Source organism: Ursus maritimus, unplaced genomic scaffold, assembly GCF_017311325.1.
Source record: "Ursus maritimus isolate PB19 unplaced genomic scaffold, ASM1731132v1 scaffold_29, whole genome shotgun sequence".
NCBI classification, from domain to species: domain Eukaryota; kingdom Metazoa; phylum Chordata; class Mammalia; order Carnivora; family Ursidae; genus Ursus; species Ursus maritimus.
Genome location: NW_024425452.1, coordinates 29,542,791 through 29,558,562, shown reverse-complemented (window position 1 = coordinate 29,558,562; position 15,772 = coordinate 29,542,791). Strand labels below are relative to the sequence as shown.

General features: G+C 36.4%; 1 long non-coding RNA gene across 1 annotated transcript in view; it reads left to right on the top strand.

The window, feature by feature from the left end:
- Positions 1 to 7,993, top strand: part of LOC103657407 — a 50,623-nt gene extending 42,630 nt beyond the window's left edge. Inside the window, exons 5-6 of the long non-coding RNA XR_005838352.1 lie at positions 6,385 to 6,429; positions 6,808 to 7,993. This is a non-coding gene — a long non-coding RNA (uncharacterized LOC103657407). The remainder of the gene's footprint in view (positions 1 to 6,384; positions 6,430 to 6,807) is intronic.
- The last annotated feature ends 7,779 nt before the right edge of the window (positions 7,994 to 15,772 follow it).

Below are 15,772 nucleotides of genomic sequence, written 5' to 3'. Positions count from 1 at the left end.
GGGTGCAGTTCGGTGGTCACAGCTCAAGGACTGGGGGCAGCCTATCCAACTTAGCAGGAGGTCACTTAGATCCTTTCTATGCTGCTGGGGGATCTGAGCAGGGGGCCCCCAAGCAGTGAGGTCCCCACGCCAAAGCTCTGCAGCCAGAAGCTGTAACTGCAGCTGCTGAGGGCCGTCTGGGCCACCTTCTGGAAGACCATGTGGACTTTTTTTGTTGAGCCAGACTCAGCACTCCAGGTAGGCACTGCGCTTAGCTAAGGACTAAAGGATGAGGCTAAAACGTGCTATTTTAAGGACTTTGGCTTTCACTCTTAAGATACTACAGCCACAGGAGGGATTTTAGTTTGAATAGGCTCTCTTGTAGGGGGTAAAGTTAGAGGGGAAATTAGTTAGAAAGTAATTAAAAGAATGCAGAGTCAGAAACGATGGTGTTTGGGATCTGAGTAGTAGTAGGAAAGGTAGTGACAAGCGGTCAAATCTGGCATGCATTTGGAAGACTTCGCCAGCAGGATTTGAGGAGAGATTGAATACAGGATGTGAAAGAAAAAGCAGTCAATGATGAATCAGGGTTCTGGCGCAAGTATGGGAAAAGATGAAACTTCACTTTACTGAGACTGGGAAGACTATAGAGGAGCATAGGGAGGGAGGGGGGCTGTGTCCACGCAGAACACAGAGTTTGGACGTATTGAAATATCAGACACCCAAATGAAGAGTTTGTGTTGGAACCTGTATATAAAATTCTGGAATCAAGGGGAAAAGTCCAGGATGGAGATACGAATAGGGGAATTATCAATATAGAGATGGTATTTAAAGCCATCTGCAGGAAGGGGGGGAAAAAACCCAAAACATGAAGTTGGATGACTCAGCTGTGGGTAATTCCAGCATTTAAGAACTGAGATAAGAGGAGGAGGAAGCACTAGCCAGGGAGGAAAACCAAAAGAGAGCAGTGATCAGAAGCCAAGTAAATGAGTGTTTTAAGAAGATGGGAAAAACATATTTTAGGGACCATATGAACAACTTTTTGGAGAATTTTCACTTTTTTTTTTTTTTTTTTTTTTAGAACTCTCAAAGGCAGCAGAGAAATAATATTAGCTGGAAGGAGATAGAATGATCAACCTGCTTGATACTCCTGTTTTTGTAAAAGTGGTGAGGCTCACATGCTGTGGTAACAGTTATGTCTATCCTGTTGACTACTTTTCGCCTAGTACAATGATTGACCCAAAGTAGATAGGCGATTAAATATTTCTTGAGCAAATAAGTACCATTTCTGTTAAAATTATGATCCCCAAATTGTTATGGTTTAACAATAATTTCAATAGATGTTGCCTTTTCCTTTAAATTGGAACAAAAATGCTCATTTTAACTTTGGTAGAAAAATGATTACAGATATGATCATACTACATCTACTCATCCAGTTCCCCAACTGACTTAATTATGCTAAGTAAGCACTACATATTTTTATTTCAGAAAAACTCTGCAGTATGACAAGTTAATTTGCTAAAAATATTAGGTGCAGTTAGCTTTAATTATCTATAGCAGAGTTTTTCAAATCATGGAGAAAGGAAAGTAAATATATTTTTCTTCAGCAAAGTAGACTGATTTAAGTTCAGAGAGCATCGGGGAACCATTAAGTCTTTTTTTTTCCCTGTAAACATTTTTATTTTATTTATTTTTTATTGAGGTGTAATAGACGTATAACATCATATTGGTTTCTGGTGTATAGCGTAATGATTTGATACTTGTATGGATTGGGAAATGATTGCCACAATAAGTCTAGTTATAATCCATCACCACACATAGTTACAGAATTTTTTTTTTGTAATGAGAACTTTTAAGATCTGCTCTCTTAGAACTTAGAACTTTCAAATATGCAGTCCAGTATTGTTAACTATAGTTGCCATGCTTTACATTATTCCCCAAGACTTATTTATTTTATAACTGGAAGTTTGTATCCTTTGACCCCCTTCACCCATTTCACCAGTCCCCTATTCCCTGACTGACAACTATCGATCTGTTTTCTTTATCTATGAGTTTGATTTTTTTTGTAGATTCCACGTATAAGTGAGATCATATGATATTCGCCTTTTTCTGCTTTTATTTTACTTCACATAATGTCCTCAGAGTCCATCCATTTTGTCTCAAATGACAAGATTTCATTCTTTTTTGATGGCTGAATATTATTCTATTATATATAAAAAGAAAATGTGATATCTATATCCATGCATCCATTGATGGACATTTAGATTGTTTCCATAATGTAAATAATGCTGCAGTAAACATAGGGGTGCCTGTATCTTTTTGAGATAGTGTTTTCATTTCCCTTGGTTAAATACCCAAAAGTGGAATTGCTGGATCATATGATAGGTCCTATTTTGAATTTTTTGAGAAACTTCCACACTGTTTTCCATGGAGACTGCACTGATTTACAATCCCACCAACAGTGACAAGAGTTCTCTTTTTCCCACATCCTTGCTAACACATTATTTCTTGTCTTTTTGATAATAGCCATTCTGTTGGGTATGAAGTGATATCTTATTGTGGTTTTGATTTGTATTTCCCTGATGATTAATGATTTTGAACATCTTTTCATGTGCCTTTGGGCCATTTGGATGTCTTCTTTGGAAGAATGTCTGCTCAGTTTCTCTACCCATTTTTTAAATTGGATTGTTTATTATTATTATTATTTGCTATTGAGTTGTATGAATTCCTCATATATTTTGGATATTAATCCTTTATTGAATATGTGGTTTGAAAATAATTTCTCCAATTCAGTACGTTGCCTTTTTATTTGAATAATGGTGTCCTTTGCTGTGCAGAAGCTTTTTAGTTTGGTGTAGCCCTATTTGTTTATTTTTGCTTTTATCACCTTTGCTTCTGGAGTCAAAGCCAAAGAATCATTACCTAGACCAATGTTAAGGAGCTTATCATGCTGTTGTGATTACTGTAGCTTTGAACTATAGTTTGAAATTAGGAGGTGTGGTGCCTCTAAGGTTGTTCTGGCTATTCAGGGTCTTCTGTGGTTTCATACAACTTTCGGGACTGCTTTTTCTATTTTTCTGAAAAGTGCCATTGAATTTTGATAGGAATTGCATTGAATCTGTGGATTGCTTGGGATAGTGTGGACATTTTAACAATATTAATTATTCCAGTCCATGAGCATGTACTATCTTTCCATTTATTTGTGTCTATTAGACATTCCACAATGTCTAATAGTTTTCAGTGTACTAGTCTTTCACTCCTTTGTTAAATTTATTCCTAGTTTCTTCTTTTTTATGCAATTATAAATGGAATTATTTTCTTAATTTCTCTTTCTGATAGTTCAGTGTTAGTGTGTAGAAGTGTGTTCGATTTTGTGTATTGAATTTGTCTCCTGCATCTTTACTGAATTTTTTTTTATTCGTTCTGATTGTTTCTGCTGGCGTCATTAGGGGTTTCTATGTATAGTGTGATGTAATCTGCAAGTAGTGACAGTTTTATTTCTTTTCCAGTTTGGAAGCCTTTTGATCCTGTCTCTTGTCTAATGCTCTCTCTGGGACTTCCAATGTTATGTTGAATAAACGTGGAGAGTGAGCATCTTCATCTTGTTCCTAATCTTAAATGGAAAAGTTTTCAGCTTTTCACCATTCGCTATGTTATGATGTTAGCTGAGGACCTGTCATATATAGACTTTATTATATTGAGGTACATTCCCTCTACAGCTGCTTTGTTGAGAGGTTTATCATAGATGGATGCTGAATTTTGTTAGATGCTCTTTCTGCATCTATTGGATTATATGATTTTTATCCTTCATTTTGTTAATGTGCTGAATCACATTGATTTGTACATGTTCAACCACCCTTGCATCCCTTGAATATATTCCACTTGATCGTGGTGTATGATCCTTTTAATGTATTGTTGAATTTGGCTTGCTAATATTTTGTTGAGAATTTTTGCATGAACAATATTACTAATGCAACCAAAATTAGAGAAAAATACTTTTCTCATGCATACATGAATCATTTATGAAAACTGACTATGAATACTACATAAAACAAATTTCAATGCATTTCAAGAAATGAATTCCAAACAATCAGTTATCACTGATCACAAATCATCTCACTTATAAATAAAAGACAAAAAAACTAAGATTAAAGTATAAATACATTTCTAAATAAATTATAATGTGAACTATGAAATACTCAGAACTGAATGATACAAAAGTACAAATAAAGTTGTAGCATGCATCTACTAAAGCCCTTAATGAATGTATAATAAATTTTAAAAGGGTAAAAACGAGGAATTAAGCTTCCAAAAAGTGAATACTGTTTCTGAAGAAACAAAAGAGAAAACAATAATGATAAGATCAGAAACTCATAAAATATAAATGTACAATAGAAAGAGTCAACAAAGACAAATACTGAGGGTTAGAAAAGACTAACAAAATAGACAAACCTAAGGCAAAATTGATCCCCAAAAGAAGTAACAAATAAATAAATATTGTTATTGTACAAGTGATCATAACAGATATAGCAGATATTAAAAACAAGAGAATACTATAAGTAACTTTATGTCAGCAAATTTGAAAACAGGTAGAATTGACATTTTCCCATAAAAACTAAAATTTATCATCGCTAATTCAAGAAAAATGCAAAACTGTGCAATTCTGTGACAATTAAGGAAATTGTATCAGTGGATTAAAGTCTGCTTACTAAGTCCACTCACTCCAGATGATTCTAATTTTATACAGACTATTCCAGAGGTAAGTAAAGTGAAATACTTTCCAACTCATTTTATGATGCTAGTTATAACCTTGCAAAATCATATGTGAATTTGTATAAAAATTAAAGGTTACAGGTAAATGTTATTTACAATAATAAATGTTGGTATTTTTATAAAATTTTATAAAAATGTTGGTAATCTGAATCATGTAACATGTATCTGAAAAAATACTGGTAACACATTATTGTGGAATGATTTTCTTCAGTAGTACAAGAATATTCTAACATGAAATTCCAAGTTATTTATATTTATATAAAAATGGTGATGTAATACTTAAAATGTATAAAAATGAAAGATATATTTTTTTCCTTACCATCACAGTGGCTCTGGCCAGCATATTGGAAAAAAAAAAGGCAAACAGATCTTATTCAAACACAATATGAGTATTACATAGTAAGCCCAGCACAATATTTGAACTTGACAAAAATTTAAGATATTTGCACATATGAGATCTACATATACATACACACCCACCAACTATGTTCATATATTCCAGCAATAAACGTTTAGGAAATGTAGTTTTAAAAAGTATTTAAAATATCAACGACATAAAAAATTAATTGGAATGCACTTAACCAAAGTTGTGATCTTTATGGAGGAAATGCAAAATTCTATTATAAAAAGATGTAAATGAATAAAAGTTATACCATAATCATGGATAGAAATACTATAGCAAAGCCATCAGTTTTCCATCAATTGATCTATATTTTAACAATTAAAATCAAAATTATGTCAAACAGAATCCTGAAAACGTCTTTAATTTCTATAAGACAATATGGGAACAACAAAAACCAAATAGAAAAATGGGCAATGTATAGAGTAAGAAGCAAAAATGGGCAAAAATATAAGAAAAAAGTTCAATATCACCAATAATTAAGGAACTGTAAGTTGTAGTCACAATGACATACCATTTCAGGCCCATCATGTTAATAATTAGTAAAAATTGAAGTAGGATGATAGTATGTGGTCCACAAAGATGGAGAAGCATTTAGAATTCTTACATATTCCTTGGTTAGTATAAATTAGTTGAGTTGCCTTGGAGAACAATCTAGCTATATCCAGGGAGTTGGTATCATGTGTACCCCACTATTAAGCAGTGCTACTAACGGGAATATGTACAGGGTGCTTATGTGAGCATTGTTTTGCAATAGCAACAAATTAAAAACAATCTAAGTGTAAATATTCATAAACTGGAGAATGAGTAACTTTTAGGATACTCATGTAATTGAATATTATATAGCATCAAAGTATAAATGAAGGAGAGATAAATATATCAATATTGATAAATCTTTCCAATAGAATATGAATGAAAATAAATCTATGAGTTGCAATTCCATTTATAGAAAATTTTAAAATAGGTGGAACAACATTACATATTGTTTAAGGATATATCCGTATTAAATAAGTATATAAAGAAATGCATGGAAATTATAGACAGGAAGTTGACTACACACAGATGTAGGAAGGGAAAGGAAAGCCATCAGGGAGGGGTAATGGGGGGCTTCAACTGTACTGGTAATGTTTTATTGCCTAAGTGGTGTGGTGAGTATATGAATGCTTATTTTATTAGTCTCTATACCATTTTTATATGTCTTAAGTGTGTGTTAATGTGTGTTTATATTATAGGAAAAATGTGTACAGGAGAGAGGAAGAATGTGAAAGAAAGGGAAGGTAGGTTGGAGAGAGGTCACAAAGGGGAAAGAGGAGGGTACAGAGCCGCGAAGAGCACCAGCTTCATACTTCTGCACAGATTCTGGTGGCAGTGAGACTTGAGTTTGAATCCCAGCTGAAACATGTAGTAGCAGTGTGATCTTGGGCAATTCACTGGACCTCTCTAAGCCTCGCATTCTCATCTGTAAAGTAGGGGAATTACAATATGTACCTCATCAGCTTTCTGTAGTGATGAAATAAATACAAGTAAAGCATTTAGCAGAATTCCTATTAGATATTAAGCACGCAGCAAATCTTAGTAACTATTATTTTTTATTTTTTAAACCACCACTCAAATAATATCTCCTTCCTTCAGCAATACCTTCTTCCATTTGGCAGGTAAAGCAAGGTCTGTAAAGTATTTTGATAGTTACCGATCCATATGGCATCTGGAAACATAGGCAGAAAAGTATCCTGGAAATGAAGTGACTTGTCCACAGTCTCTTTTATGAACTGAACCTTGAACTCACTCTCCACGTTCCCAAACCAGTGTTCTTTCCAGTCCTTCATAGCGGTCACCCTTATAGGTGATGATTTCCAGGTGGGTAGAGTCTATTCCTTATTCTGTTTTGCTTTGTATTCGCTATCGCAATTCCCTTAGAACTGTTCAGAGCGTGTGCCCCACCAAAATAGAAGTGATTGATGAAAATAGCATTAAACGTTTTTATCACGGTGGATTTTGAATGTTCCTCAACTCCCAGTGCTTACCAAGAGTTTTAAAGCAAGAATGAAAACAGGGCAAAACTGTGCAACACTTGTTTGAGGCAAAAGGTTGTGTTATCAGTAGCGGGTAAGGTAAAGAAAGGGCGGGCTCAATAAACTTCAGGGTTACATACGTATGTTTTTATGTCTATTTCTCCCATCTGTGGGGTTTATCTGCTCTTCTAAGTCAGCAAAAATATGTTTGGGAAATATTAGAAGTGAATCAGAGATGTAAGGCAAAGATTAAAATATTGATTTGGGCACTGAGAAGGAGGCTGGCCACAGTGTGAAACACAAGGACAAGACCCATTGCACTTTGAACTGATACAAAAGGCTGCTTTGCCAGTGAAGGAGGAAGGAAAAGACCAGAGCTTCTGGGTATTGCAGGAAATCTCTCACAGAGGAAACAGCCCTCACACAGCCCGACATGAGACCCAGGTGCAGGCTGATGTGTGCTTTCTTCAGTGACTCATTTGTTATTGCAGAAAAAAATGGCTTCCAAAACAACACCCAAATAACCACCGTGTGATGATAAAACCTGAGAAACAGGGGCAGGCAGAAGACTTGAAAGACAAATTACTGTCCCTAAGGCAGCCAACCAAAATGTTCTTTAAATGACAGTGATGGAGATTAAGAGGCTGTGGAACCAGGGCACAAGCAAGGACAAGAACCAATTCACCCTATGGATGCTTTTCCACATAATAGAGTAGAATCTATCTGCAGATGTCTTCTCAGCCCCCAAAATGGGAGTGATACTTAGCAATTTCTTTACTTCAGAAAGAGTATTATTAAAATAGAGTATAAACAAATCATTAAATATATGTTGAAAAATTATTGGTATTTTTCCATTTTATTTTCATAGATGGTGACTGCTAATGGCGACATATAAATGTGGATAACTGAAAAATTTGTAACCAAAATTTTTTAAAGATAATACACATACCGCATACTGTGAATGAACACAAAAATATTATAAAATGTTCAGACTCTAGTCTTCTCTAAAGATTTTCACATATCATTGGCATAGTAATTGGGGTTTCTTATAGACATGATTAAAAATTTAGGGATTTCAGGCTAGAAAAATATTTTTGTTGTACAGAGATTTCTGTTGTAACGGCATATTTTGAAATGGGATTTGACTGGCATGAGAAATAGCTGCTATAAAGTCATACCCTGAATCCAAACACTGAAGAAGAGAATATAATTCTCCCATGTTGAGTAAGAGCAATCATTCATTTTACTTTGCTTTTCACTGTGAAGGGCTCAAATCTCAACTGAATGAGAACTTCCATGGAAACCTGTTTGATAGGGAATCGGGGCTCTTCCGCCATATTAAATGCCTGGTTCCTGAGGGAGATATCTATCTTCTCTGCTTCAGAAATCAGCCGACATCTGTAAGTGGGTCTAGACCTGCTGGCTGGTTCCCAAAGCTTTCATTCATTTTTCACTAAGGAAATGTAATATTAATGTAATTTCAGGCTACATGAAACGAGTGAAATAGAGTACAATAGTGTAGTATGCGTATTATTGGCATTTCTGTTTGGTGATATTTCTTTGCCCTAACTTTAACCTCATCTTCTTACTACTACTCAACAAGATCCAGCACTGTGAGAAGGAAGTATGAATCACCTACCTCCACATTGAAAATATGGAGCTGTTCTTGATGTAATGAAAAAAGTATTGTGGGGAGAATTTTTCTTAGCTAACTGGTAAGGAACTTGAGTTTCAGAATGGCAAAGAGGCTTGCCCACTGTGGAAATTTTGGAAAATGGATTTAATGAGGAAAATCATTCATGGTTCTACCACATGAAGCTAGCTTTCATTAGCATCTTGGACATTTTTTTCAAATTGGGAAATAGCCTCTTGTATTTAACAATAATCTGCGTTTTAATTGAGTTCATAATAAATATTTCCTATTGTTCTTCACAAACATGACTTTAATGGTTTCATAGTGTTCCATTTTATAGATTAACGGTGATTTACCAAATGAGTCACTCTTTGTTGTAAGTTTAGCTTTCTTCCCGCGTTCTACTTTGCAGTAGTAACTGTCTTTTTACCGAAATCTTCTTGAACGTGTCTGAATAAATTTTCTTTGGTTGCCTTAGGATAAATTTTTGAAGTGAGATGACTAGATACAAGGGTACAAACATTTCTAAATATCACCAATACACATTTTGAAACTCTACTGATTTGAAATATTTTTATTACTGTATTTATTCATGTATTTTTTTGTTTCTTTCGACAGACATATATGAGGTCTTTTGATGTACAAGATACTGTGCTCCATTCTAGGAATACATCCCTGAATATGATACTATCTCTTACATCTAGGAGTTCCCATTCTACTGGGAGAGACATAAAAGTAAACAGCCAATTACAATTCAGAAAGATAGCAGCAATGTTAGGGTATCATTACCCATGAGAGCAAGTGGGTAAATATAAATAGTTTTAGGCCCAGTGTTACAAAATCACGAGAAACAGCCTTCATGTGAGGGGAATTATGATCCTCAGGGAAAAGGCAGGTTTTGATTAAAGAGATTAAGAAAACAGAAGTTTTTCTGATAATAAATTATGAATTCCAGGGGGCCCAGTGAAAGAGTTTCAAGATTTGAGGAAAAACAGAAGAAAGGGAGAGATGGTACAGCCTTTTTTGTATAGAGAAGGAGCGATGAGGGTGACTTGAGAGTCTGTGGGTTTTTGTGTAGCAAGATAAAGAGGATCAAAGGGTACAAAGAGGGGCGCCTGGGTGGCACAGCGGTTAAGCGTCTGCCTTGGGCTCAGGGCGTGATCCCAGCGTTATGGGATCGAGCCCCACATCAGGCTCCTCTGCTATGAGCCTGCTTCTTCCTCTCCCACTCCCCTGCTTGTGTTCCCTCTCTCGCTGGCTGTCTCTATCTCTGTCAAATAAATCAATAAATAATCTTTAAAAAACAAAACAAACAAACAAACAAAAAAACAAAACAAAGGGTACAAAGAGATTGGTTCCAGTGGTGAGCATACTGTGATCGTTATGCTTCTGTGGAAGGACTCCCTGCATCTCTGAGGAGAAGGCAGTTTTCTTTAAAGCACATTAAATATCAGAAAAACAAGAATATTTCATGAAAATTTAAAAATTAAAATATTCTTTCCTTTAGGATTCTCTCATCAGTATGACCCCTCTTCCTATGGTGTAGTATCTAATTTTACTGCATTTGGAGGCAGCTTGTTGCTCTGGGTTTAAAAGAGAAAGAGAAAGATGCTGGCTGAGCGTCAGACTTGATTTTGGCTGGGGTCATGATCTCAGAATCATGGGATCAGTCCCCGTGTTGGGCTCTGTGCTCAAGGGAGAGTCTGCTGGAGATTCTCTCTCTCCTTCTCTCTTTGGCTCCCCTCCGCACCTGTGTTGCACTCTCTCCTTCTCTGTCTCAAAATAAATAAATGAGTCTTTTAAAAAAATGAAAGAGAAAAGTTGTTCAGTGGGAGGAGAAACCTCTGCTTCACTTTCACTCTGGGATCCTTGTTCTACCAGAATTGTATAGTGCAAAGATGACTCCCTCTGATGAAGCCCAGACCTGCCCATTTTTCACTCTATCTATCATAAACACAAACAGAGGCAACAGTGGCATGACTGAAGTCCCCAGATGGGATCAACTGTGGTCTATGGCCAAGGAAGGGCAGAGTTTGGCTTATAAAAATATCCAAGAAGTGAGCAAGATTCATACTGATGTAACTGTGTTGTTAATAAAAATTTTTTTTTCAGTAATGAACTTTTTTATACAATTATCAATATACCATCAAAGGTAGGAAAGGGGTACCAAGAGATGTCCAATGAATCATCTTAATGTCAAACATAGTTTTCCCTGTCCCCATTATATAATAATAGCTCTACAACCTCCTCATGATTGGGGTCAATTTTCTATGTCAGGATGTTACCATTCCTTGTATGTTGCCCCCTTGACTGCTGGACTCTGGCTGCCCATGGTAGAAATGTTCCCTTTGGTGAGTCAGGTCCTTCATGGCTGTAGAACATAGAGTTGTGAGGATCGGAGTCCAAATTTTTTAAGTAGGCCGCAGAGAGCGAGGCTAAGCAGGGTCCCTCCAGCCTCCACCTCTTGGATCCTGGACCTTTGTGTTATACCTAATGGTAAAAAAAGAACCAAACCAAACCAAAACCAAAACAGTTGTTGATTCAGGATACATGCTGTATCTTGGAGGGTATTTCGTTATGTTTGCATGGTATCTTCAAGCTGGACCCTCAGCTGTGCCTTTGAAAGGCCATTGCATTACTGTCAGGTGATGTGGCAAGTTATGGGACAAGTTGACCTCATATTCGTATGCCCACTGTGGACCTTTTCTTCTGTAAAGTGATTACTTTGTCAGTGTTAGATGGGATAGAATATCAGATCAAACACTCTCTAAGCCCTGAGACAGTGGAGCTGCCTCAGTGACTATATGGTAATGAATCACTCTCTCTTCCAAAGCGGAAGACATCCAGTGTAATCAAATGGACATCGAGGGGCTATTGACTACTAGAGAGATGGTGCCATTTTGGGAATTCTGTGTTGGTCTCTCCAGATGACAGATTGGACATTTAGCAGTGGCAGCATTTATATACTTCTTGGTGAGTGGAAGTTCATGTTTTGGGGTCCAAGTATATATCCTCCAACCCTACTCTCATGATTATTCCATTGATATTCATTCATAAGTGTTAGAGTGGATGATGCCAGAGGTTAACTAACATCAGATGTTTGAATCATTATGTCCACTTGGTTATTTAGTGGTTTCTCTGGTGGCAGATGTTCTCTAGAGGGAATTACCTATGACACAAAGATCTTCACACCTTGCTCACTCTCATTGCTTATTCACGTGCTTCTTGTCTCCAGTCTTTGAATTTTTTTTTTTCTTCCAGGCCTCTGACTAAAAAGCCAAGCTATTCTCTATTGTCCATAAATCCATATATATATATATATTCTTATCTCAGGCCACTTTTCTATACACAAAATTGATGACCAGATGCACTGCCCAAAGCATTGCCCTTTGGGAGAATTGCCCCCACTCCTGTCTTTCGGGGACACAACTGAATAGGACTATAGTGTGGCAGTACTTAATTTTTGGCAGTACTTAATTTTTGGCCTACAGAATCATTTGTGAGCCAACCTTGCCCTTTTCCCTTCTCCATCAGTTGTGAACTGAGGGAGAGAAGCCATGGAAACAATAGATGACACAGGGGTTACTGCAGTTTACTTGTGCTCTCTGGTCCCAGTATGCCTATTTTCTTTTGTACCATTTCCATTTTATGATGGGTTACTACTGCCCTGCCCAACCATATGACTCGATAGGCCTGAAAAAATTCAATGAATACAGTTCTGGCTGCTTGATCTGTCTACCAGGATCCGATAGTATAGCAGTAATGGTTTATTCAGTGGTGTATAATTTCTGTTGAAGACGGCATGGTCTTGCTCAAGAACCCTTGGGGCCTTAGTTGTGATTCTGCCATTTATTTCCATAAATTCTTTGCAAAATTTTTCACTTCTAGCGTTTATAAGACCATAGGGTCTTCTCATTCATATGGCTCATCAGAAAAGTTTGCTCACATTACAGTTTGGACCTATTGCAGAGTATCTCCTTGCTTTGGGCCCCATTAAAAGTGAGCAGCCTTCCATGTCACTTGGTAAATGTGTTAGAGCCATATCCCCAAGTGTCAATTATGCTGCTTTCACTATGTGAAGAGGCCTACCAGGTCTTCTGGTGGTGGAAGATACCAAATGAGATAATTTGAACTTTACTTTGAGAAGGGCGGTTATGGTATGCCCCTGATGATGGGCCATTAAATATTCATTGATGTGACTGGCATCTGAATCTTTGTAGAATTTATCATTTACCCTGTGGAGTGCATTTATGTTACCAAGGCCTCCAGGATACCTCATTTCTTCTTCTTCTTTTCTGATTAAAATGATGTCAGTGTGATGTTCTGGAGAAGGTCCAAGATAGATGGTCTAGGGAACTTTGGACTATTTAATGACAGAGGATAGGAGCATTAACATAGCTTTGGGACAAGACTTCGAATGTATACTGTTGTTTTTTGGGAACTCTGGTTTTCTTTCCTGGTAACTTTGGAAAATAAAGCATATAGAAAAACAAATGCCTCATGTTATACTCCTAAGACTGTGTCAATCTGCTTTAACACAGATACCACATGTGTACAACAGCTGTAGTTGAGGTTACAGTTTGTTTGAGTTTGCAGTAGCTGGCTGGCTCTCACCCTCTGGGATCCATCTGGGTATTGTAGAGGCAAAGAATGGTGAATTAGATGTGATGACTATAGGGCACACCATCCCAGTATCCCTTAAGTGTTTAAGAATGGCGTTAATTTCTGCCATTTCTTCTGAGATATAATATTGTGTTTGATTTAGTACCTTGGCCAAGGGGTGAGCTTTCAGTGGTTTCCACTTGACTTTCCTGCTAACTCTACCTGTTCAGAGTAAGAACCCAATGTGGGAATTTTGCCAATGATTAAGTGTTTTCATTGCAAACATATATTTGGAAATTACAAAAATAACTACCAAGTAGGTCTGTGGACCTAAAAGACCCACCGAGGGCTGGGTCAGTACCAGGAATTCACATGATTTCCATATAAACCCTGTCTGCCCCCTCTTCCACTACTCTAACAAAGGGCCATAGTGGCATTTCAGATCTTTTGGTCAACTTGGACCATATCTCCAATAGTTTTTGAAATGTCTGGGCATTCTCCATTCTACAGCATATGTTCAACCAAGGAAATGTCTATAGTATCATTCGTGGAAGGACTGGAAGAGTTATCATGTAAAATTTCTCTTGTGGTCTAGGGTCCTTTATCCTGAGGACTTGTACTCTCCTTTAGTTAGTGGCTTCCAGGTCTAAAAACTAGCCTGAGTCTAGAAACTGGGCAAGGAACATGACATCTCATTGGAGCAGCTACTCTCAGACTTCCAATTGTTTATTCTTGATTTCCATTCATTGTATAGATTAAGAATTTTCTGGTTGATTGCTTGTTTGCTTTACCCCGGAACACGGTGCTCTGTATACCATCTACCATAGCTTTGAGTGGGTCTGCACCTCCGCTGCTACTCCAGTCTTGCTGCTCATTAAGATAATTGCATCTACCTTGCTTGTAATACTTAAACACACCTAGCTGGCCTCTAATATTTGATGATGTTATCCTCATTGCTATCCAGAAGCATTTTCTTAGATAGCTCTTGATGTGATTCCAATGTGTTGTCCGGTTTAGGAACCATTGATTTGACATATTATATGATTTTGACTTTAGATATGACATTGTGTCTTGCTTGCATATGCCAATGGAAAAGACTGTCTATAAAATTGTACTAATTATTTTAGATCAAGTGTTTTAAAAATAGTCCCTGATTCAAGACTTACCACAGAGTTACCTAGTTACTGATCAGGAATATCTATTTTGGATTATGTTTGAATCATTACACGTTTTTGGTTCAGTTTGTTACAGTAGGTAACTTTATGCTAAATAATACAAATTGCAAACTAAAAAAGAAACATTTTTGGTCTCTTTCATAAGAGCTTTTTTCCTATCAGGTTCTACTCCTTGATGTATGTGTATAATACATATTTTAAATGTAAATAATTTTATGACTTTTGGTTCATTTCCTTCTATCATATTTAGCATTTATTTACCATCTGTTATTGAGATTATATGAAAATATATATTTTGCTATTTTATGTGTTACCTGTTTCTCTCAACTTCGGGTAATATATAAGTTAGGTAAATTCACCTATGCTTTTCTCCATTTTCGTTGATGATACTGTTGAACAGGAAAGGGCCAGGGGCAGAACCCTGCAGTTTACCTCTTTCACAGTGATAAAGATCCATTAATCAATACTTTTGGGCTGTAATTGCTCAACCAGCATGATCCACATAAATTGTTCTGTCATTCAGCTCACATTTATTTTGTCCACAGGGAATCGTAAGAGAGTTTGTCAAACTCACTGCTGAAACAGAGAGATACTATGTGTACAGCATTTTTTTTTTTTTTGGCCGCATTAAAACAATCCTAATAGTTACCCTTTGATAAGGAGCTTGCTGAGCACTTTACTTCAATTATCTCATTTAACCGTCATCACATTTTTAGAAATTAATTACTGCTATTATATTCATTTTATACATGAGGAAACTGGGGGTAAAGAGGTTTAGTGATTTGCCTATCATAGTTCAGCCCCTGGGTCCTTTGGGATCCAATGAATGTTGCCAGAATAACAATTGTATCAAAAAATTAATTGATAAGTAAAAATCTCAAATCATCATTTTGTGCAACTTAAAGTTACCGCTGTCATAGTACCACACCTTTTCTCTATTTTATAGTTCTAAATTTCTGAGGTCGTTTCTAATTTACTTATATTCTTGAGAGCTTTAGAGGGAAAAAATAAAAAGTGGAGGTTCCATTTAGTTAGTGCCAATATTTTAAATAAACCATTCAGAACGACACCACTGGAAAACAATCTTCCAGAGATTCCTGAGACCGACTGGAAATTCCAGTTAGAATGAAATAGACTTATCTTTATAAATATTGCAATACTAACAACACTTCTCTGAATATAGGCACTGCTAACAGAT